The sequence below is a fragment of the Camelus dromedarius genome, chromosome 7 (assembly GCF_036321535.1).
Source record: "Camelus dromedarius isolate mCamDro1 chromosome 7, mCamDro1.pat, whole genome shotgun sequence".
NCBI lineage: Eukaryota > Metazoa > Chordata > Mammalia > Artiodactyla > Camelidae > Camelus > Camelus dromedarius.
The window spans coordinates 35167036-35192599 of record NC_087442.1 but is presented as its reverse complement, the minus strand read 5'-3'; the positions used below and the strand labels follow the sequence as shown (position 1 = coordinate 35192599).

The 25564-nt window shown below is 35.8% G+C and overlaps 1 long non-coding RNA gene across 1 annotated transcript in view; it reads left to right on the top strand.

Moving 5' to 3' along the window:
* The window catches only part of LOC116154050 (uncharacterized), a 570723-nt gene that overhangs the window by 381463 nt on the left and 163696 nt on the right, over window positions 1-25564 (top strand). Inside the window, exon 12 of the long non-coding RNA XR_004137887.2 lies at window positions 13886-13960. This is a non-coding gene — a long non-coding RNA (uncharacterized LOC116154050). The remainder of the gene's footprint in view (window positions 1-13885; window positions 13961-25564) is intronic.

Here is a 25564-nt window from a genome sequence, read left to right as displayed (position 1 = left end):
AACCAGGGAGAATATTTCTATAAGCAGGAGCAGTAGTAGCTCAACTACAATTAATCAGAACCTCAATGCTCTTATCTATAAAATGGGAGTAACAGCATTACCTACCACATAGTGTCATTGGTAATATTAAATGACATAGTATCTAATATGTCTGCCTGGAGAAGAAATAAATTAATCCTATTTGGAAGAAATTAATATTATAATTAATAATTATTAATATAATAATCGGAGACTTCAATTTTTTATACTGTGTCCAGTATTTATTTTAAAAAAAACACCCCCCCAAACCCTCAAATACACAAGGAGCCTGAGTGTATAGAAGCTAAGAGAAAAAAATAGAAAATAGAAGCAAATCCATAATTGATCTAGATTTTAGAATTACCTACCTATAACTTTGGATGAAGTATAATTTATATGTTTAAGAAGAATGGAAGTAAATGTTAAGAAATTGGATTCATAGATAAAAAAATTTCAACAGAAAATTTTAATTTATTAAAATCTCAAATGAAGGTTGTATATATGAAAAATTGCATTGTATACTAAGAATTGAGCAGAATGCAGGATTAAGGAACTGTAAGGCAGGCTAATAGATCATAGCCACACTGCAGCCCAGAAAGGATAATAAAGATGCAAGGAATAGAGAAAAATAACACGTGAAAAATAGCAGAAAGGAGTTGTAGCTGGGAGAACAATGGCAGCAATCTCATTCCTAAGGATATGCTGAAAGGAAATGCATGTATCATTTCTGATCATCAAAAGTCATGCACAATAAAGTTCATATAAGATTGATTTGTTACAATCCCAAACTGGAAACGACCCAAATGCTCATCAATAGCATAGTAGGTAATACTAAAATGCATTGAGAATAAATGAACTAAAGTACAAAATAACAAATAATTTTTACAAACATAGTTTAAACTGCATATTGAATGACAGCATTTATATGAAGCTCAAGAATACTCATATCTTGTCTATGCTGTTTTAAGCCCAAATAGTGGTGACTCATGTTAGGGAGCAGCAGTGTCCTCACTAGACAAGTGTGCAAAGGGAGGCTGTCTTGGGGTGCTGGTGAAATTTTATTTCTTGATGAGTTTTGGTAAACTGATATTCTTACTCTGTGAATTTACAGAGCTTTATATTTATGAATTGTATACTTTTCTTTTGATGTTAAACTTCATAATAATTACTGAAAATGTTTATATATTAAACACCTCCATAGTCTAAATGTCAGTATGGCCATTATGGTTAATGTTTATGACTATATGTCCTGTAAGGAATGGAATGCTCAAAAGGCTCTTTTGTTCTTCAGTATTTAGCAACTTTATTTTTTTCAACTTCGTATACTGGTACCAAACAAAAACAAAACACCTTAAGTATTAAAATGAAGGTGTTGTGCCAATTTTACACTTAATTGTGACGTTAATATTGAACACTAATAACTCAAACAATATGAAAGCCTGATCTATCGAAACAAGAGAGAGTTTCAAGATAAAAAGAAACACAGTCTCTCAAATACAAGAATCATAAGCACAGAAGCTGAGAAACGATAATATGTACATGTTACCAAGATGAATGTGCAGTTTTTTTAAGAAGCGCAGTCATATTCATCATTTAGCATCCTTCATTTTCAGCTGATTGAGTTGTAAATTCTGGTAGAGCATGCCGTTTTACTTTATCATGGACATTGTACACGTGTCTGTCCCTTTGTTGGAACATATACCCGTAGAAACTCTCCCAGCTCCAAGCTACGAGGAACACTGGATTCAACTATACATTCTTTTAAGTGCTGGCTGGGTTTAAATAATATAAAGGAAAATCTCTTGACACCAAATGCAGAGATTGATCTGTAGTAGATATGCTAATTCTGAAGCATGGCTCCCTCAGTATTTTAGCTATCTTCTTGACCTAGAGACTGAGATCTTACAGCCCCTGAGTAGGGGTAGGTGTGGATCAGATGGTGAGGGGGCAGTTAAGACTCTGCTTTCTCAACGTGGAGAATTGGATCCTCAAAGCTCTACTCTACACCTTTAAGTAAAACAGAAATGGAAGAATTCTAGAAGCCTATCAGAGGAAAAGAAACTAGAAGCTGGTTTATTCAGTCTGGATTCTGGGAATTTAATTTAAAAAAAAATAGTTTCCCCTCAGAACATCTATCACAGGTCTTCCTCACTGCAAGTTTGTGAGGGGACACAAACTGGAGACCTCCCATTCTGCCATCTTGCTGACCCCTACTTCAAATTTAAGGTTCAAATTTATGTTAGCTGTGTGGTCTGGAAAACTATAGCCTTAGATATTAACCTAAGATTTCCTAAGTAATACTTCAACTTGTTAGCAAAATATGTAGATATATATTCAAAAATACATCTAGTATCAAATCAATTCTCACGATTTTTCCTTACCATCCTACTCTTAGCCACCGCCATAATCTTTCCTCTACATTACTGCAATAACTGCATAACAATTTTCTTTGCTTCTGCCCTGGACACTTCTGTTTATTCTCTTAGAAGTCATATCTTGACACTCATCAGGTCAAAATTCCCAGTGATTTCCTGTATCACACAGAATAAACTCCAAGTCCTTACCATGCTCTCCGAGACACCCTGTGCCTGATCTGGTCTTCTGTGGCTTTTCTGACCCCCATCTCGCCTCCGCCTCCTTCACTCTGCACCACGCACACTGGACATATGCTCTTCTTGGGAAATGCCAAGCAAGCTCCCATCTCATGACCGTTGGCTACTCCCTCTGCCTAGAACACTCCTTCTCCAGAAATTCTTATGTTTATCTTTCTCTCCTTATTCAGATCTCTATGCAGTTAGCTTCTATTTTGCATTGAATTATTCTCCCTCTAAATTCATATTTTGATGTCCCAGTATCTCAGAATGTGCTCTTATTTGGAAAGCAGGTTGTTGCAAGTGTAGTTAGTTATATTAAGAAGAGGTCGTTAGGGTGGGACATAATCCACTAAGACCAGTGTCCTTATAAAAAGATACAGTTTGGACACAGACATGCAAATAGGAAGAACATCTTGTGAACTTATAGATGAAGATGACCATCTGTATACCAAGGGGAGAGACTTGGAGAAGAGCCTTCCCTCCCAGTCTTCAGTAGGAACCAGCCTGCTGGCCGTTGATTTCAGACTTCCACCATCTAGGACTGGGAGACAGCATGTTTCTGTTGTTTAAGCCACCCAATTTGTGGTTCTTCGTTTCAACAGCCTTAAGAAACCAATACAGCATTTACTCAAAGAGGACTTCCTTCTGCACTTGATATAAAATAACTATGATTTCATTTCTTTTTATCCCATCACTTGTATTATTTATTCTTGGCATCTGAATTCTTTGTCTCCTTGTCACAAAAAAGGCAAGCTCCACAGTTGGGAGAACTTTGCCTGTATTGTGTTATCAAAAACAATGCATAAAAAAAAATAGACAATTTAAATAGGACTTCAAGAAATAAGAATTTGAAACAGTAATTTATATACCTTTTCCAAATGGGCAAACAAACAAACCAAAATCAGATCCATTGTCAAATATTCAAGTAATAGATAATTGGCATCTTATAAAAATTCCTTCCAGAAGAAGAAAAATATTGGTCTTGCCTATCTCATTAAAAAGTTGATACATATTTGATAATTACAGCAGAAAAATGCAGCATGGAATTTTTGTTTATTAATCTCATGTAGCACCAATGTGTTAAGCATTGTTCTAAGCACTTTATAAATGCTAACTCATTTAATCCTTTTACCAACCAGCTGAAGTAGGTACAATTACGATTCCCATTTTGTGTATGAGGAATGGAAGAGGAAAAAAATTCAGTAATTTTTCTGAGATAACAGAAACTGGTGGAGCATGGACTGAGACACAAGCAGGCTGGCTTTAGAATTCATGCATTTAAGTCTTACACTGTGGTGTGCTAAGAGAAACTACAGAGCAATTTCACTTATGAGTAAATGCAAAAGTACCTTTAAATTATATTAGTTTACCAAATCTAGCAGTGTATTAAAAGAAAGCACTTCATGATTGTGTTAGGCATAGTCCATTTATTTCCAGAAGTATCTACTATTTGAAAATAGTTATACACAAATTATATTAAATGAGGAAAACCATATGTTATATGCAGAGAAGATCTTTTATATAATTCAGTATTTACTATGATTAAGAAAAAAAACCTGTAAATAAATTTGGAGTTAACTGGAAAAATATCTTCTAAAATCTCAGCAGATACCAAACTTATTTTGTGAAAGCTGGAAGTGTTTTCTTTTAAATCAGGAGAATGACAAGACTGCCTGCTGTGGCCATTTTTATTCAACATTGTGCTTGAGGCCCTAAGCAGGGCTGGAACACAATAAAAATAATAAAAGTTGTAAGATTTCAAAAGTAAGAAACAAAATTGTCAATATCCTCACTCAATATTTTTGTGCTTGTACCTGGAAAACTTAAGAAATATTTGGAATTTATATGAGTTCAGCAAGGTAGCCATATATAAGATCCTAAATCCTTTATGTTCTCATACACAGCAACAAGAAGTAAGATAACATTATAAAAACAATAAAAACTGTAGACCACTAAGTAATACATACGAAGAAAGTGTGTAAAATGTTTCGGGGAAAGTTAAAACATTTTATTGAAAAGCATGAAAGAGTTGAATATAGAGGTATTCATATCCATGCCTGAAAAGTCTTAGCAACGCATATAGGGCAATTCAATCCTAACTGATACACAAATTTAGTGCATTGGCAATCAGGATCCCTTCATGGTTTTTAGGGAATTGACAAGTTGATTATATCCAATTCCAATTCCAAGGTGATTGAAAGGACCAAAAATTTTTATGAGAAGATTTAAGAAAAAGAAAAAACAGGGTATTTGCCACACAGATCGCAGAAATAAAGTAGTGGAATGTGTGTAGAGAGATGGATAAATGGACTAACAGAACAAAATGGAGAAAACATACATACTAAACCCTGCTTTAGGATAGAGGAGGGGCCACAGATCAATGAGGGAAAGAATTAACTCCTACATTTATAGGAATGGAATTGTTTATTCATATGAAACAAATAAAATATATGCTTACCTCCTACCATGCCCAGAAACCAATTCTAGGCGAATTGAAAAGCTAATCAGGAAAAACAAAATGTTAACATTAGAAACATCTGTCTTCTAAAAGACAACATTAAAATAAAACAAAATGGTAATCCTGTGGTCCATGGTCCGAGAAAAGGTAACTGCAAGATACACAGATACATAACAGTAAGAACTGAAATACATAAATTAAAAAGACAAAAAACCTTTCAACCAAGATTTGAATATAAAAAAAGGGCCAGAGATATAGAACAACAATGAACAGAAGAAACAATAGGAAATATATCTAGAGACATAGATATGGATGTGGATCTATGCATATGTACAGACACATATATTCAATTCCCTATAGTGGTTACTCTGGAGGAGGAGAGGGATGAGTTCAAAAGAAAAAACACAAAATATTATATATATATATATGTATATACTCGAAGTGACTGCTGGGCACATAGTGTTCCTTAAATTGCTTGCATATATATTTCATTTAACTGAAATACTTAAAATTTTTTTGAAGTGTCGTAGATTTGCAATGTTAATTTCAGATGTACAACAAAGCGATTCAGTTACTCATATACATAGATGTGTATTTTTTCAGATTCTTTTCTATTATATGCTATTATAAGAAATAGAATATAACCCCCTGTGCTTTTCAGTAGGTCCTTGCTGTTTATCTATTTTATATATAGTAATGTGTATCTGTTAATCCCAAACTCCTAATTTATCCCTCCCCTGCCTGATATATTTTAACATAAACATTTTTAATGTGGACAAATGTTATTGCATGTTTGTAATGTTGAGTGATTCCCTAGACCATAAGGACTCTATTTTGATAAACTTTCTATCTCCAGATCCTGGCATGAAAAAGTCACTCAGATTATTTGCTCATCTGAGACCTTGAAAGATCAATAGTTATTTGAAATACAATTTAAAAAAAAAAGACAGAAATTGATCTTAAAGAGAAAAAAATATGATGATGAAAGAGAAGCCTATATCCAAAGCTAATGTAAACATTTATAAAATAAAATTGGGGTTTAGAAGACCTGATTCCAACCTGAGCTACAAAACTGACTCCCAGAGTGATCTTGGGCTTATTGCATGTGATGATTTAAAAATTATCATACATTTTTGTGGGGTCTTTTTTCCCACCCTTGCTTCTGGGCTGGCCTGAATCAGGAATATGGCAGAATTGACATTCTGCCAATCACTGCCCTAGGCTTTAAGAGGACCAGTAGCTTCACCGTGGTCTCTGGGATCCCTGAAGTGTTATATAAGAAGTCCAGCTACCTAGCCAGCAAGGACACATGGAGAGTCCCTGAGAATAAAGGAAGAGAGTGAAGGGCCAATGTGAGCCCAGGTAACTTGTCTCTGTAAAGGTGTAGGCATATGATTGAAGCTGTGCTGAGAAAGCTCAGCCACTTGCTAAATACCACTGAGTAATCCCAGGGATGGCACAGGATGCAGAGTTACTCAGCCAGCTAGACAACTTGGACTATGGCTTACAAATAGCTCTTAGAGAACACATTTTACACTGTTTGAACATTACTGTTTAAACAGACTGGAATTTGCTAGTCATACGAGCAATTTATTCGGAAAAATCATTTTCAGAGTTGCCACTTCTGCTCAGACTGGCTTTGGCTGACCCACAAAATCATGAGATTTGAAAATATAGTTTTTGTTTGGAGCTATTAAATACCCAGTAGTTTATGATGCAGCAATAGATAACTGGAACTGAATTTATTACCTGAAAGTGGGATGCTACCATAACAAAAACCTGAAACACGTGGCATTGGCTGTGAACCAGTAGTGAATAGATACTGGACCTCAAGGAGACTGACTGTGAAAGCTGGAAAATAGAGGAAGTCTTGAAGGCTAGTAAGGAAAGTGTATTTGATGGCTGGGTTAAAACTGTTCCTTGTTACGTAGTGACGGAAAGTTTAGCAACACTGTCACCAACAGCAATATGGAAGGTGGGAAATACACCTAATGGCTTGAACTAAGATTTCCAGGAATAATTTGCAAAGGGCCAACTGAGTTCTAGTGGCCTTTCATAGATTCACAAAAGAAGAAACTGTTAGGTTTTCAAGCTGAATTTTGAGGAGATACAAGTTTTGCAGAAGTCTTTCCAGCCAGCAAAATGTTATCAAATTAAGTTGCCTCGGGTCAAAGATAAAATCCATGGCAGTAAAGCATGATGTCAGGGAGTAGATGTAAGGTTGTAACAAGTCTTTGGCAATGCCAACTTAAATAAACCTAGGAGGCAATTACCAGGCAAAAAGCATTTATTTAGGATCAAAGAATTGCAGCACATAGACTCAGTAGCAACCCAGACACTGTCCCACTAGAGAGTGAAAATCAGGGGCTTTTAAGGCAAAGAAGAGAGGTTTGTATAACAGATAATTTTAATTGGGTTTGGAAGCAGAAGCTAGTCTTGGCTAAACATGATTGAGTGCTAAGGCTATTACTAGAAGAAGGTAAAAGTGAATTCATTACTGTGACAGATTCCAGGCGTTCTTGCAGAATCCTTGAAATATTTGTGGTTTGACCCAGTTTAAAAGTTCATGGTTCCACCTGGTGAAGATAGTGAAGATACGTGTATGGTTCACCTACTTAATGGTGTCCCAGCTCCAGTTTAAAACCCCTTGACTCTGTTTTATTTCACATTTCACAATAAGAACTCAGATCCTTTTTGCTTATACACCATGTGTTCTAAAAGTGTTAGTGGGGTTTTCTATAGCAATATCAGAAGCAAATCAAGTTTGATCAGGAAAAGAAAGATGGTTCAGAAGGCAGAATACAGAGCCCAGATAGCAGAACCAAGATGTACCAAAGGTCGGTCCCAGGGAGTAGGACTGGGCTGTCATCAATGAACTTAGGACATTGGCCAGATGGGTTTCAGCATCTCTGTAGGCTACTGACTGCAATGTGCCTCCTGTCCCTCCTTTTTGAAAAGGAATTTTATTACAGCTTTCTCATGCCTTCCTTTTCATTCTGTGTTATGTGTGCATATGGAGGGAGGCATATAACTTCTTTCTTTATTGCACACATCTTTGTATTAAGAGGAATCTTACACGGGGAATGTTATCCACTTCTGGACCTAATTTTAGATAATGGGATATTGAATATTGAGTAAGTGTGAAATGGGATAAGATTTTGGTGAATCTTGGGAAGAAGTGTATTTTGCATGTTGGAGAAATGGAAATAATTTGTGGCCTGAGAGAGAACTATGACATATTACAGATGGCAAATTTCTTCAACATTCATTCCAATGAGTGAAGAGGTCTATTTCCCTACCTATGGAATCTAGGCTGTTATATGACTACCCTGACTGATAAAGTAAAGCATATAGTTTCAATCCTGAGTCTAGTCTTTTAAAAGACTGGCAGCTCCTGTCTTGATCTTTGGAGTCATATCTATTATGAGTCACCATATATGAAGTCTGGTTACCCTACTGGAGAAAATACAAGAAGAGTCCTTGAGTCTACATAAAGAAGAGGGGTACTACTGCCTCAAGCCTTCTGATCTTCCTACCACATTACCAGGCACATGGTTGGAACATCTTAGGTTCTTCAGAACAGCTCAGAGACCAGCTTGATACCACTGAGTGATCCAGAGTGCCTTGTAAATTGAAGAAATGCACAAAGGGGTCCTGCTAGACTTCCTGACCCACAAATTGAAGAAATGCACAAAGGGGTCCTGCGAGACTTCCTGACCCACAAAGCAATGTGATACAATATACTTGTTAAACTACTAAATTTTGAAGTAGTTTTTTAACAGAGAAATTAGATAACTAAGTAGGCAGGTAAATAATAGATAAATTAGCTAGATAGATATATAGATAAAAACTAAGTTAGAATCCTGTTTATTCATAAAAAGGGTGTTTGAACTACATTATCTCTGTGTTAACCATCTAATTCTTAAGGCTAAAGATTTATTCCAGTTTATTCCATCCACTTTTGAAGCACCTTTCCTATGTGCTGTGCTAAATCTCTAGGTCAAAGTAATACAATGCAGAATAGATAACTAAATCCTTGCTAGGCATGAACTAGGGTGAATACATTTGGAGAACTGCCTCTCAATTTAAACCAGTTGAACTGTGACTATGCCATGGTTTTAGAGAGGCTGTTTCATCATGTCATGGCCTGTCTTACAAGAGTACGTTTTCAGTCCCGACACTTTTAAAATAATCACAGTCAAACAGAAACTAAGCTGCTGGGATATGTGTTAATTGCTCCACACTAGTGAGTACAGAGAACAGAATCTGAGGTTCCTGTGAAATGAAGAAAAATTGTGAAAGGTCAGTTTCAAAATGAGTATTATTAGCCTGATTAAAAATAACTCTTTTCTTGGACGATGTATATGACATTGTTTGAACATTATGAATAGGCTGAAGGTGCTAATTATAACAGTAAATGATTCAACAAATGCTTGTGGGTATGACTTCTGCTCATTCTGATTTTTTTGTTCTGGGAACTTTCACTGCATGGAGTCCCTTTTATACATAGATTTCTCCATGAGATAGAGGGCACGAGTCCCGCATACCGACCCTGTGATGATCTGTATGAGATGAGCTGACGATGATCAGTGGTTTACTTGGTGTTCGGTGAAGCGCTTGTCTGTGTCTACAGTTGTCCCTGAAATTCCAGGCCAGTGTTTTAAGATAGAGAAAGAATTTAACTCGAGCTTTATATTTTTATTAAGTATATATATTTTTTGCTGTTTTCATAAGATGAAATTCACAGTTTCTTTTACTTGAAAACTCTGAACAGTCTACACAAAAGTAGTACCAAAATAGATACAAAGAAATGAGAGATGTCAGAATTGAACTTTTGAATTTCTGATCATGAGATTAAACATATGCATGTGGTTAAATTATAAATGCAAAATAGTAAACTACTCACTTCATTTTCTGATAAGTGAAGTGACAGATTACTAACTTGAACAAACTTGAATGTTATTAGTTTGGATTTTGGCATTTGCATTTGAATAAATTTTTTTCTTTCATTCAGAATGGACTAAAATAAAAGTATTTTACAGTTTTTAAGAAGAGTATTTTTCCTTAATATCAACTATCTGTCCTTATTTAAAGGAAACCTGAAAAACAATGTGTCTACAAAATGTTGAAATCTCGGAGACGCTTGAAGATATATATATGTGTGTGTGTATATGTGTGTGTGTGTGTGTGTGTGTGTGAGAGAGAGTAAGTACTGTATCAGCCACAGAGGCATTTATTTATCATTTATTATTATTTGACATTCTTGATAAATTTTCAACCATCATTTGCAGTCAGAAATGTGTTATTATATTTTCAAAGGTGCTAATTTAATTGTATAGAACATTTTAACATATTTTCTATTCTAATTGCTTTTTAATTAATATGAATTATATTATCTGAGTATATGGATGAGTTGAATTATCACTGGTGAATATTTTTTCAGTAATTACCCCTTCAGATAGCAAATAAGAATAGTGAAAAATATAGTGATGTGAAAGAAAAGATTCCATCACCACAGAAATTTAAGTAAATAGCTGTTTTAAAATTTATATGTACATTGTTTTATTGTTTATGAAGTCTACAAGTGTTATTTCCTCAATATATGGTTTTGAAAAGATAGGTTTGTGAGGTTTTAAATTATCTTCTTTCTTTAGCAAAATGGAAAGCTGGGGAGATGAGGCAAAATGGAAGAAAAAAATCACCAAAATATACTCATTATAATTTTTTTTATATTAAGTGGAGACCTTGTAATAAAAAAGTAATTGATAATCTGGTAGGTGTATGGTATAATTTGTAGATAGGGACACACACACAGTCACTCATACACTTTTGTCTTTTCTAATCTACAACAGAATTTGAATTTAATATAAAAGGAAACAACTGTTCAATGTAGAAGTTAAAATACATTTTAAATTCGTATAAAATATATTTAATATAAACTCAAATGTTCAAAAATGGCATTAAATTCTCAGCCTTTAGCTAATATGAAACATTAGCTTGTAAGAAAAGATGGTTACATCTAATAGCATGGATCATAGGAAGAAACTCCTCAAGACAACAGGACCAATCAGATACACAGAAATGTTGAAATAAGCTTTTCTGGGACAGTGCCACTGTACTAAAGCATTGTGAGGCCACAGATCTAATTACGGGAAGTAGTTTCATAACAAGGAGCAGTCCAATAGAGTAGATACATGTAAATAAAATGTGATAATATAACATGGAATTTGAAAAGTTCTAAGTTAGAGGCATAGAAAATCTCTTGGTGCTCCTGGAAGGAAAACATTGCTTCCTCTGTGCAGGATCCTACAAACTTTCTTTAAAAAATCTATATGAGGTTTTTTGTTTGTTTGTTTGTTTGTTTTGTTTTGTTTTGGTGGTGGGATGTGAGTGGGGACCAAAGGCTGCCAGAGATTTTGAGGCTTTTACGGCGAAGGCCCCCAACGCACGCTGTGAAGGAACTTCAGCGGGGGACCTGCATTACCGGGCCCAGCACTTGGAGAAGAACAGAGATGCTGTTCTCCGCGTGTTGCCAGCGCCTTTGCTCTCCTGGTCTTTCAGAAGGTAGCTTTGTCTAGAACGCACATCCCTTAGTTCAGACGTGGAGAGTTCGTATAGTGAGTTTAGATAGGGAGGGATACTTGCATTGCATTTTTCAAAATTTTCCACTTGATGAGGTATAATTTAGATGTAACGTATTTCAAAAATTGGTAGAAGCTTCAGAACATTGGCATCACCCATTTCCACGTACGCATTCATAGCTCATCTGTTGCTGGTGGATGCAACCAGTGTTCCAGGTACTTGTCCTGTCCCAGAAAGAATTCAGAGACAAGATGTAGTGGTTAAAAAAGTAAAGTGAGGATTTATTAAAGGATGGATAGTACACTCTCAAGGGGAGAGCGGGCAGGCTCAGGTGAGCGGCTGCCCGGAGTTTCTTTGGCAAGTTAGTTATATAGGGTGTAAAAATGAATGGGCGGAATATTCATTGGAGAGGGAAGGGTTTGATTATCATCCCAACTCCACCTTCCCAAAGGGAGGAGGGATTTTTGTCCTTATTTAGTCTGGATTGGCAGTGTCATGGCGTTGGTGCATGATGGGTACTTCTAACTGCAAGGCTAATTTTATTGAAATGAGGGCATAATGAGCAAAAGGTTACATTCGGACTCTGGAGATTCCTGCCTTTTCTCACCTTTCTTTGTTGGTCTACCAGGCCACTCATCACCCCAAAAGGTGTGGCTCCTTATCAGCCCGGAGGTTCCTGCTTTTCTTTCTCTACCCAGGGACCCCTGGTGCTTACATGCTGTATAGTTTCCTGCATTTCCTGCCTGTGCCCCTCCTTTCTGCCCAATTCCTGCCGTTTGGTCTGTGTCCCCCTTTCTCTGATCATATCTAGCTATCTATCTACTCTAACACATCCTCGCCCCACTCACAGAACAATCAAGCACTGGCCTTTTTGTCCTTACAGTTTTGCCTTGTCCAGAATTTTATGTAAATGGGATCTTACAGTATCTACTTTTTGGTGAATCTGACTTTTCACTTAGCATAATGCCCTTAAGATTAATCCATGTAAACAGCCATTGTATTTATGTGAATATCAGTAGTTCGTTACTTCTGATTGCTTATCCTATTGTATGGATCTGTCACCCTGATGTTTACCCACTCACTGGTTCATAAGCCTTGGGATTTTTTGTTTTATTCTATTATGAATAAAGTTGCTATGACCCTTTAACTTTTCGTGCGGACAGATGTTTTTATTTCTTTGAGGAGTTACAAAGCGGGTTGTATGCTGAATGCGTGTTTGTCTTTGTAAGACACTGCCAGACTGCTTTCTCACATCGCTGTACCAGTTTGCATTCCCGCCAGCAATGTATGAGAGTTCCACTTGCTGTACATTCTTTCTAAAACTTGGTCTTTTCATTCATTTTAATTTTAACCATTCTCAGTGTTTGGTAATGGTATCTCATTGTGGTTTTAATTTTTATTTCTCTGATGATTAGTGATGTGGAGCATATTTTTGTGTGCTTATTTGCCATTAATATATCTTCTTTGGTAAAGTGTCTCTATTCACATATTTTGCCTGGTTTTTCAAATAGTTTTAGCTCTTACAGTTAAGTCTGTGATCCATTTTGAGTTAATCTTTGTATATGCTGTGTGTTAAGGAGCTAGATTTATCTTTTTGCATGTGGTTATACAATTGTCTCAGTACCATTTGTTGAAAAGACTGTTTCTTATTCATTGGTATCAATTTACCATGAATGTAATAGTTTATTTCTGGAGTCTCACTTCTTTTCTATTGATCTATGTGTGTCTTCTCTTGCTAGAACCACATTTCTTAATTGTAATAGCTTTATAATAATTTTGAAATTGTTAAGTATAAACCCTACAATAAATCTGTATATCAATTTGAGGAGTATTGCCATTTAATTTATTCTTCGGATCAAGTGATATATTGTATCTCTCTGTTTTGTTTTATTTAAATTCCTCTCAACAATATTTTATAGTTTTCAGTGTGCAGTTCTTTCACATATTTTGTTGAGGTTATTTCTAAGTGGTGTATAATTTTTGATGTAACTAGTAAAATAGTATTTTTATTTTCAACTCCCAATTTTATTGTTAGTATTTAGAAATAAATTACTTTTGCATACTGACCTTGAGTATTTGACCTCCCTGAACTTACTTATTACTTTATATCTTTATTTGCACATTCCTTACAATTTACTTCATGCAAGATCATATTATCTGTGAATTGAGATAGTTTTATTTCTTACTTGACAATATTTGATTTTTCTCCCCCTCCTTTTTTCCATTGTTGCAGTGTCTAGGACCTCTCTTATTAAGATGAATGCAAGTGGTGAGAGCAGATGTCCTTACCTTGTTCCTGAAGTTATAGGTAAGCATTCAGTGCTTCAGCATTGAATATAATGTTAGCATTGATTTTTCATAGATGTTCTTGATTGGTTTGAGAAAGTTGCCTTTTATTATTAGATTGGTGAGAGATTTTAAAGTCAGGAATGGTAAGTGCTTCTTTTGTAATTACTGAAATTGCTGTTTTTTTTCTTTTCCTGTCTGAAAATATAGAGCATCATATTCATTGCTTGTTTTTTCAATGCTATATTAACTTGTATTCTGAGATAAATCTGATTTGATCATGTTGCATAATACCTTTAATATATTGGAGGTTTTTTTTGCCATCATTTGCTTATGAAATATTCTACCTACATTCATGATATCAATCTGTAGTTCATCTTTCTCTGGCTTTGATATAAAGATAATGCTGGCTTCATAAAATGAGAGGGATATCTTCTTTCCTTGATTATTTTCTGAAAGAGTTTGGGCACTGTCTGCTGGTTTTGTTTTGCTTTGTACATCTTTTGTTTTGTCTTGCTCTGTAACATTCTTTTCTGCCTTTTCTTCAGTTCCCTTTCAGTAGGACCTGCCTATACTCGATATTCAATTTGGTCTTCCTTTCTTAGGTAACGGAGGGCCCTTAAATGAGGTGCATTTTTCATTTGCTGTCATAATTTTGTGATTCTTTAGAACTCACTAAGATCAGATTGCATATCTCCTGTAGCAGCAAGCCAGCATATGGTGGAAAGCAGTCTCTTTTGAACTGACAGCCAGTGAGCAGGAAATCCAGCCCCTCTTTTGTCTGTTCAGAGCAGCTTCTCTTCAAATTCACAGCAGGCAGGCAGACACAGAGTCCTAGCTCCTCAAAGAATCTGTGGGTGGCACGGGGGGGTTTTTGGTTTGTTTGCTTATCCAGGCAACAGGAGTAGCAAGCACTTTTCTCTGTAAATGGTCATTTATTCAGTTGTTCACAAATATTTAGTGAGTGTTGACTGTGTGTCAGACAGTATTCCTAACACATAAGATACAGGAGGAAACAAACAGAAAGAGATCTCTGCACTCACAGAGCTTATCAGGGTTTAAGGGTGATAAAAATAGAACTATAATAAAGTATAAAACCATATAATATGTTAAAAAGTGGTAAATGCTATTACAAGAAGAAAAACTTGAGAGTATAAGGGAGACCTCAAATGCCAAGGGGAGAGGGACAGTTTGCTGTATTGAATTTGCAGTTAGGTTTCTTTTTGAGAAGGAGAGACTTGAGAAAAGACTTGAAGATGAAAGACTGAGCCAAGAGGCTTTCTAGGGAAGAGGATTCCAGGAGACAGAGCAGCAGGAGTTCAGGCTACCAGGGCAAGACCAGAGCCCTTCTCTGTTTCCTGGCACGAGGGACAAGGAGGTCCAGCCTTTGCTCCCTTGGAGATCTAGGCTCCGAGAGCATTCCTGGCCTGGTTTTGTTACATCCCAGGGGGAGCTGGAAAGAAGAGGGAGTCACAGATCTACACAGAAGCTGCCTCAGCTGATCAGAACTCTTCTACAAAATATGCATGAGAGGTGCTGTCCGAGAACCAATACTAGGGTATTGAGCTCAGCATGGAACTTTAAATATTCTGAGGTGAGACACAGAGAAAACCAATTAATCTGTCACTGAGAGAGATTACTGTATATCATTTTATGGTAGGGCAGTCCTGATGACAAATAGCAAAATACAAGCAAAATGATGATTAGTGTTTGATTTGTTGCAAAAACACCTAAGCAGAATAGCTGCTGCAGCTTCTTCTTTTTTTAACTCCAAAATAGCCAAGCAGAATATCTTATCTAAATGCAAAAAATGTATTACTTATGATTGGCTTTCATCTATTTAAAGATTTCAAAATTTAGTTTTCTGCAGTATCCTTAGGATCCATCAAGAACATTAGGAAGTAAGATAAACCTGAAGGCAGTATCATTTATAGATGAAATACAACATTGACACCTTGAATATTAAACAATTTATATACCTGACATTTTCTTTATTAAAAATGCATTCTTTAGACTTCTTTCTTAGTACCTGATTAATAGCATAATCCAGTACCAGTGGGTTGAATTTTTTTCCCTCTTTCTGTAACAAGCTGGAATAATTTGTATATCTTTCAAACTCAGAATGCAGAATAAAAATTGATTATGTCATGAAAAATGCAGTAGTGGGTTTGACAGCTATTTTAAAGATAAATCTGTATTTTTCAATAAATTTCTATACCTTTGTATACTAAGTATAATTTTTCTTATTTGAGTTTTAAATATACAAATATGTTTATAAACATATACACAAGTGAATTAAACACATGTACATATTCATGATAAAGGAGCTGAGTACACTTCATACCTAGGTTTACTTTAGTTCTCAGTAGTAATAAGCATTTAAATGTGCAAACATGAATTTCCAGGCCAAGAGTTTTCACAGTTGGAAGAGGAATTTTGTTAGACTTTCTATATAATGATAGAAAAGTTAATTATTTTATATGGACTTGGGCATATTTATTGTTCACCAAAGATTTAGAGCTCTGTGTGTGTGTGTGTATGTATTACCCAGTTCTTATTGAACCAGTTAAAAAGGATCCTGAATCTACAGACCAGTTGATTTAGTAAAGATTTATTTACACAAAGATCCAAGAGCCATCATAGGTTCATTTTTAGAAACCAAATTTATAAAATTTATTTGAAAAAAACAACTCAATCAAAGTGGACAATAAAACATGCTACAAAGGTTAACAGAAGTGGGAAACATTTTTTAAAAAACTACAGTTTAGTGAGAAGATAGCAACCCTAAAATTAAAAAAAATAAAATAAAAAACTTTATAATTTTTTTAGTCCTAGCACTCTTCTGTTAGTTTACTAGAACCACCATAAAAAGTACTCATATTAAGTGACTTAAACAACAAAAATTTATTGTCTCACGGTTCTGAAGGCTAGAAGCCTGGAATCAAGATGTCTGCAGGGTTGGTTCCTCCTGAAGGCTGTTTATTCTGAGCGAAGTATCTGTTCCAGGCCCGTCTCCTTGGCTTGTCTTCCCTCTGTGCCTCTTTGTATCTGTGTCCAAATTTCACCCACCAGCCACACTGGATGAGGGCCCACCCTAATGACCTCATTTTAAATTGATTACCTCTGTAAAGACCCTATCTCCAAATAAGGTCACATTCTGGGGGTTAGGACTGCAACATTTCTGTTTTTGAGGAGGTACAATTCAACCTATAACAACTGTCTTGGGGAATGAAAATAAAACATTAAAATATTAATATTGTCTGCTGTTACAAAGTGCAAAAATCCTGAAGTTAGCTATTAGTTTGAAGTGGCCCTTTCACTAATTCTGATAACAGTGGAGATTTCCCTCCTGTCAGGCTAACTACCTTTGTCTAGTTGGTTTGTTTGCTTCTGTGTGACAGTCTCGCTATCTAGATCATTTATGCTTATTTAGAGCTGAGACAGAATGCATATGATTAGACTGAGAAAATCCACTCCAATAATTAGAAAAGATTATGTCAAATAACTGTTTCTGCCTCAGGGACACAGGGAAAATTGTCTTCCTATTTGAACAGAGTGCCAGGCTTTGCATATTTCTGAAGCTTGCTTCAGTTTGAAGTCTTTCAAGGTGAATTAGTAGCTGCAAAATTCATAAATTGAAAATCAGGAGATCATTTTTTTCCCTGTTGGCGTTCATCTTTCTCCCTACTATAAAAGAGATTGTGTTTTTACTTTATGCTATTTTACTAATGCATCTAAACACCAAAATGGTATTTACATTTTTTACATCCATAAGGTCTCATTCCAGGAAACTTATTTTGCTTTTGGCCACTAGTTCCTGAGTAAGTTTTGACTAAGATGGCCTTACTGGACTCAGCTTGACTAAATTTCAGATGGACTTCTTCCTGACCCTAAGCACCTGACCTCCCTTTTCTTAGAGCCTTTACTTTACAAAACCTGCAGTTGTAAATTCTTTCTCTGTTCTTCTGAGATGTAAATCTTCTGCAACCCAGGATTGTGTTTCTCAAGGACCTGGGAGCCATCTTTTTGCAGTGCAATCACCAGGAAAGACAGGACCTCTGTCTCCTAGCCTCTTGGGAGTGGAGGAGCCTAATTTCCACAAGTGACAAGTAGCAAACACAGATGGCCCAGTCCCGTGGGCCAGATTCCTCTCTCTTCCTCAGAGTCCTCCAGGACCTTTTTATTCACTCACCCCAGCATTTAAAACTGCTTCTGCCTTTTATTTCAGGGGAGTTGAGTTCAGCCTTTCTTCTTTATTGCAGTAGTCTTGAATAGTCTTCCTCATCATTTTGAACAGGTGTCTGGTACAATTTTTCTCCTTAACAATATTGTCTGGTTCTTCATTTGGGGGTACTTCTATGAATAAGAGAAACTCCATGACTATGTACTTGAATTGTATATATTCTGTACTTGAATTAACTGTAACCTTACTTTAAATTTAATGTTAAAGTTTTGAATAAGCTTGAACTATTTAGTGTCACAAATACGATATCTATGATCCACTCAGAAATTCTGCCTTTAGTTTATTCCTTGTGGTATTTTGGTTTCTTGTTTCACTAGAAAGGCAGGGAGCTGTTTGATGTCAACTTCAAATATAAAGATTTTTGCTTGCAGAAATCTCAGATATCTATCAATTTACCATCTAAATATTTCTTAAATTCTCTCTGTCCAATTTCTACAAGTACTCATCTATTCAAGGCCTCCATCATCTTCATTTGGGCTGAGTATATTTTTCTTGAATCTATACTTTCTGTCTACTTATGCTCAAATCTGTTTTTCACACTGCAGAAAGGTGATCTTCCAAAAATGGAAGTCAGCCATATGTAAGTGTCTGGACAGTCACTGCCCTACAAGGTACACTTATGAGAATTAGATAAAAGGTCCTCTTCTTCCAGTAAAATAGAATTTAGTTTAGCAGACCACCACCTGCACAGCTGTCCTTGGGCTGATCTGGGGAAAGTGGGGACTTGGGAAGTTCTCCCCGGCAGGACCTGGACCCCTGGGAAAGGATAGGGAGGGAACAGTTTACTTACTGGTTGTCACAGGAAAAGTAGAATGCTTCCATTGAGAGTGCTGGCTGTTCCCATCTCCACACATTGACCAATTACAGCATCACTAATAGCAGAGCTGCTGGTTTTAGGTACTTTCTGACATGATGGATATGAAATACAGTTGCTGAAATGATTCTAAGCAAGACTTATTTCTAGTCTAACTTCCAGTTTATGGAAAAGATAGACAACTGAAAAAAAGTTAAACAATACCACAAGAACACAGATAGGCAAATCCAAGACATGAGACGTTCTCAAGAACAACTGACCTTTTATCTTCAACAGTGGACGCCGTGACAAAAAGTCTGTTCTAGATTAAAATGCATTTAAAAGCTAAAACAGCCAAACACAAGTCATAGCTCTTGACTGATTATTGGTTTAGACTAATAAGCTGTATTGGTTGGGGCTCTTGGGAATATCTGAATATGGGCCGGTAATTAGATGCTATTTGGAGATTACTGTCAGTTTTGTTAAGTAGGATAGTAGTGTTGCCAATATGTAAGAAACAACTTAGTTGGGGTGAAATATCATAACAATTTACTTAAAAAAAAACTGAAAAAGTAATTGAAACAAACATGGTGATGTATAAACAGTTTTTAAATTTAAGTGCTATCTGTAGACATGTAATTGTCTTCTACTGTTCTTTTGACATTTCTGCATGTTTGTATTTTTAATAACAAAAAGTTAAATACCATAATACTTAAAAAATGGACAGAGTGGACATCTAGTTTTAGCTCTGACATGTAAACAACTTGGAAGCTGTCATTTCCATCCGTATAATAAGAAATAGTTGGAAATGCTGAAAATCGGTAACTTTTGTTGGAACCAGGAGAAAACTAAGAAGGATCTGAAAAGATTCTGTTATGAATCTGGCAGGGTGAATGGAGGGGTAATCACTGAAGAATACACTCAGAACCTTCTCCTTGACGAAAGTCTACGCGGGGGAAAGGATTTTGCCAGAGCCTCATCCCAGTGGAAGGGAACCCTCCACTCCAGGCCCTCCAGCTTTCCTGTCTAACTTAAGGGAAGGAAAACAATCAACTCAGGTCAGGGACTGAAGGAAGTATATTGGGAATGCTGCAGCCAGGGAAGGCAATAGGAAGCAAAGGGGGGAAATCTATCTCACTGATGAAACATTTCTGAAGATCACAACTCCAAGATATAGGTCCACTGAATACTGTGACTTAATCAGAAAATTATAGCGTTCTCCCCATGTCCATTTCTTACCAGCACATCAACAAGACTAGTACAATGACTGAATTACAGCGGAAAGAGTTGGTAAGGCCCAGTCTCTATTTAAGGAGTTCTTAGGGAAACCTGAGACAACAGAGGAGAGAAAAACAAGGACATTCGAGGAATTTAAAGCCTCTGGAACAAACATTAACATACCCCAACTCTCAGCCAGATTAACATAAAACCTCTTGTTAAAGGCCTCAGTTCCTATTACCTAATACATCACGCTTGGATTTCAGCAAAACATTACAAGGCATAAAAAAGGCAAAATACCCCAGTCTTATTTGGCCAAATGATCATCAGGTCCAGACTCAAATATGACAAAGATGTTATAATTATCAGACAAGGAATTTAAAATAAGTATGATGAATCTCCTGTAAGGAACATGTAAGATCAGAAGGATAATTTAAGCAGAGAGATGTACAGTCAAAGAAAGAACCAAAAGGACATGCTAGAAATAGTAATTTAAAAAGCCACTATTTTTGCATACAGAAATAAGGAATCCTTTGACGGTTTTATCAGTAGACTCACATGACTGAAGAAAGAATTACTCTTAATTTACCTGGTTAAATACTCACTTCTCAGATGTAGATCAACCATCATTTCCTGAAAAATAAATTTTTTGACCCATCTTTTTCTGGATAATTTCATAGCATATTGACTACCTATCTGCAAGGGCATCGTAAATTATCTTTTTAGACACCAGTTTTCTCTAATAGCCTGGGACCATGGTGTCTGCAACAAACTTTATTGTTATAATTTCTATGAGTCAAGACTAACTCAGCATGATGCCAAATAAATGCTGAAGATTTAAGTCAGTGATTTGGGTCTTTTCCAAAAATCTTAATAGTCTATATTACAAAGGCCAAACACCCGAGATACGTAACACATTTGACTGTTGTTTGGCATCCAGAGATCAATAATTGGAAAATTTCTCTAAGGCCATACTAAGTTGTAGTAAATTGAGATGTAGTTCAAGAAAAAATATGAAATTTGATTAGAGTGACGTAAACATTGGATACATCTAATTATTTTCCCCAAAGAAATCACTTCTTTATAGGATTTATTTGATATGCAAAACCAGCTTAAAATCGTGGACTTCTAATTCCTTGCCCTGGGTTTGACCTCCATGCCCTTTGGGTGACAGTTCTCCATAGATCTCTCCTGTTTCTGCTTTATCTTGTGAGCAGAGACACTGACTATCATTGTCCTGGACTTTGCTTTCAAGGACATTTGTACAGTGAACAGCCTTGGAAGACGGAGGACGTATCTTCTTCCAGAACAAAATGCAAATGTAGTTACTGCTCGTGATAAAAGACTCAGGATCCTTAAGCTCAGAGTTGCACCTTGTAATGTAATCCATGGTGTATGCAAGGGTCACTGGCTCTCTTTGCATTGTCACGTGGGAATGTGGGAACTGGGGCTCAGGAATTCAAAAGGATGCTGATCGATGGTTTGGATACTGCTGTTGCTGTGAGTGGTCAATGTCCTTTGTCTCTGATTCAGGTGTCTCAGTCCTCTGACGGTGTTTACATTTATGACCCTATAGCAGGCTGACTTGTTGGCTTGCAAGGAGGATAAAATATCAAATCCTCCACAGTTCTTAACATACACTAGAGGAAACAAAAATGCTTTCAGTTGGAGAGTGGAGGCTGCTTTCTAAGCAACAATTATTTAATCAGGGCAAGAATAGGATCTTCTGAAACTATACCCCATGGCTCACCTCAGGAAAGAGTCCTGGCTGGGAATATGGATGATGCTGTAAACAACGACTTCAGTCAGATGGATAAGAACGGCCTCTCCCTTCCTGTAACTCAGAGTCTGGGAGTGGGGGCCAAACAATACGCTGTGGTGTATTTTTAGGATTCGTTACTACTGTTTTAGTCAGTAAGCTAAACATAGATAAATCCATTAAATGATTTAAAGGCATGTCTTCAGATTGTAGTTGGTGACATACAGGGACAGAACATGGGAGCACAGACAGGCTTGGCGAGTCTTGTATTTCTGCAGAGGCTGAAAATGAGCCTGAAAGTGAAAGGGGAGAAAGAGAGAGAGAGAGTGAGAGAAAGAGAGAGAGAGAGAGATGGGAAGAATTGAGAGAGTTAATAGTGGGCACATGAAAGAGAAGAACAACAAATCGACAGATATCCCCTATTTGGCTGATTGTCTGGATGGGCAAATTCATATTGTGAACTTGTTAAGAAAATAACGTTTTCACTTGTAATTCATTTTTCCTCCCTGGCTTTACTGATCTGATTTGAGAAGTTACCATGCCAGTAAATTCGACTGTGAAATTACATTCAGGTACCTAAGACTCAAAACCACTGCTTAACTCTTCTAACAGTGGATCAGCAAATATTCCTGTTCCACAGTTGATATATTGCATTACTGGGCTAGATTTAGAGTTACGTTTTGATACTCACTTCCACATAACCCAGTAGTAAGGTCAGCCCTGAACAATAATTGCATCTTCAGTCCACAAATCATGTGAATATGTTGACTGAATTGTGGTGTGGAAGTATCCAATAAGGAGTCATGCAAAGGAAGCCAAAAATGAATATTATGTACAGTTTTATCATGAAAGCCATCAAGAAATATAATCAATGTCTTAAATCTTTGAGAGTCTCTTATCAGAAATCTTTACTATTGCCCTACAATAAATATAATTTAGTCATTAAGAAAATAAAGGGACGTCACAACTGACAGTCAAATTTATGCTGTTGGCCATGTAAATTTTTAAGTGAAAGACATTAAAAAATATTCCAAAGCGGAGTTCCTGGTGAGATTTTAGCTGTAAAGAGACTAATGACAGGTAAAAAGATATTAGTGTCCTCACTGGAAGTCTTGACATATTTAAAATCTGAATTAAATTGGTTATGAATGTCAGTGATACACTAATGAAGATTAACAAAGAGCTCAGAATATATTGAGTAACTGAAGTGGAAACATGGAGTGATTGATGCAGTGATAATACTAGAAGACCTACTGACAAAAGGCATCTTTCAGTGTGACGACACAGTGTGAAATCCATGAAGCAAATGTGGGGCACCAGAGCTTCTGCTTGAGTTAAAACAATGGATTTGAAGAGGTATTTCAGGAAGACAGAAGATGTATTATTCTAGGAGATGATAATTTTATTAATATTGTTAACAATTATTAATATTATTGTCTGCCTTCTATGTTTAGGACTCTGGCATGTTTCCTTTTTAATCTGTCATTACCACAATGCTGCAGAATAGAGATTATTATCCATATTTTATCAAATAGAAACCAAGACAAGGTAAGGTTGAGCTAGTTAGTGGTGTGGCAGGGATTCAAACCAAATTCTGCTGTCCTTTCTACTATAATAAGAGAAAAATTATTCCTAGTCTTCAAATGAACTAATTTCACAGGGACAAAGGTGAATATCTTTGTATTTGATTTCTATTGCTGCATAACACACTTACAAATGTGTCACAAACCTAGTAGCTTAAGACCACACCTATGTTCCTGTGTCTTTAGGTCTGAAGATCCCAGTTTCACGTCTGCTGTCAGCTAGGGACTGCCTCTGCCCTTGAAAGTTAGCAGCATGCCTTCTTGTGTGGTCCCCCATCTTCAAACCAGCGATGACTTGTTGAGTCCTTCTTATATTTTGAATCCCTCTTACGTTTTCTCCTGCTGCCAGTGAGAGGAGACACCATGCTTTTAAATGGCTCACACGACTGAGTCAGGCCCAACCTCTGTATCTGAAAGTCAACTGGCTTAAGACTTTAGTTACATCTGCAAACCCCTTTCACAGTTCTACCTAGATTAGTGTTTGATTGAATAACTCAGGGAAGTGAATCTTATGGGTAGGGAATCTCTATAATTTTCCTCAATATAATCTTTTTTAATAACAGAATATTTGAAATGGGTGGTACAATTTTTTTAAGCAACTGAGATTTATATTTATATTTTCATCCAATGTCCTTTCAGATCTGCTCTGGAGGGTCCCTAAGTTTTTGCCAAGCTCTGTTAATATATAGATGTGGTGTTCTATACATGTCTTGTAGGCAATGTTGGTTGATAATATTATTTTCTTATATCATTAACATTTTGGGTCAATCTAACAATTAATAAGAAAGAAGTGGTAGTTTCTCCAACCATGATAGCAGGTTTGTCTATTTCTTGCATTATTTGTGTCAGTTTTTGCTTCACATTCTCTGAAGTTTTGTTAAGTACATACACATTTAAAATTGTTAAAACTTTTTGTGAATTCATACTTTTGTCATAATGAAATATCAATTATTATTCTGATAATACTTTCAGAATTCAAGTTTTTATTCTTTATTTTCATATATATTTAGACACACCAGCTTTCTCATGGTAAGTCTTTACTTTGTATACATTTTTTCCGTTCTTTAACATGCGAACAACTGTGTCTTTATTTAAGCATCTACTCTGTTAACTACATGTAGTTGGATCTTGTTTCTTTTTAATTCATTGTGATAACATCTGACTTTTAATTAGGTTTTTCTCAACCCATTTATATTTATTGTAGTTATTGATATGGTTGGACCATTGTTAAGGTTTTTTTTAATCTTATTTTATTTTTTCTGTTCTTTTTTCTTTGATACTCCTTACTTTTCTTATTTTAATCAAGTATGTTTAAATATTCAGTTTTAACTTTTCTCTTATACCTGTACCTAATCATCTTTTTGAATGTGTGTGTGTTTAGAGGAGTTTCTAGAGATTATAACATATATCTTAACTCAAGATTTTATTACATATTATTCATATACCACTTGATGCATTGTTATAACTTACCAGTGGTATACTTTTTTTTTTTGTAACCATATTTTAATTGAAGTATAGTTAATTTATCATAGTATGTTAGTTTCAGGTATACAGCAAAGTGATTCAGTGACATACACCCACACACATACATATATTCTTTTTCAGATTCTTTTCCATTATAAGTTATTACAAGATATTGAGTATAGTTCCTTGTACTATACAGTAGGTCTTTGTTGTTTATCTGTTTTATATATAGCAGTGTGTATACTAGTGGTATATTTTCATTTAACCCCTTCCCATCCTATGTGCTCTAGGTTTCTTTTACTTTATGAATACATATGCTATATATCCTGCAATACAATGTAACTTTGCTCTAAAATTCAAAGGTCTTTCAAAGAAACTAGTGAAAAGAATGAAAGTCCTTTATGTTTAACAAAATATTTATCATTTTAGATGCTCCTCAGTTCTTGTACAAACATGCATTTAAGTGGTTTCGTTTATCTTCAAACTGAAGAGCTGGTATCAGATTCTCTCAGCCTCTGTTTACCTGAAATTGTCTTTTTTATTTTCATTTTTGGAGAATATTTTTG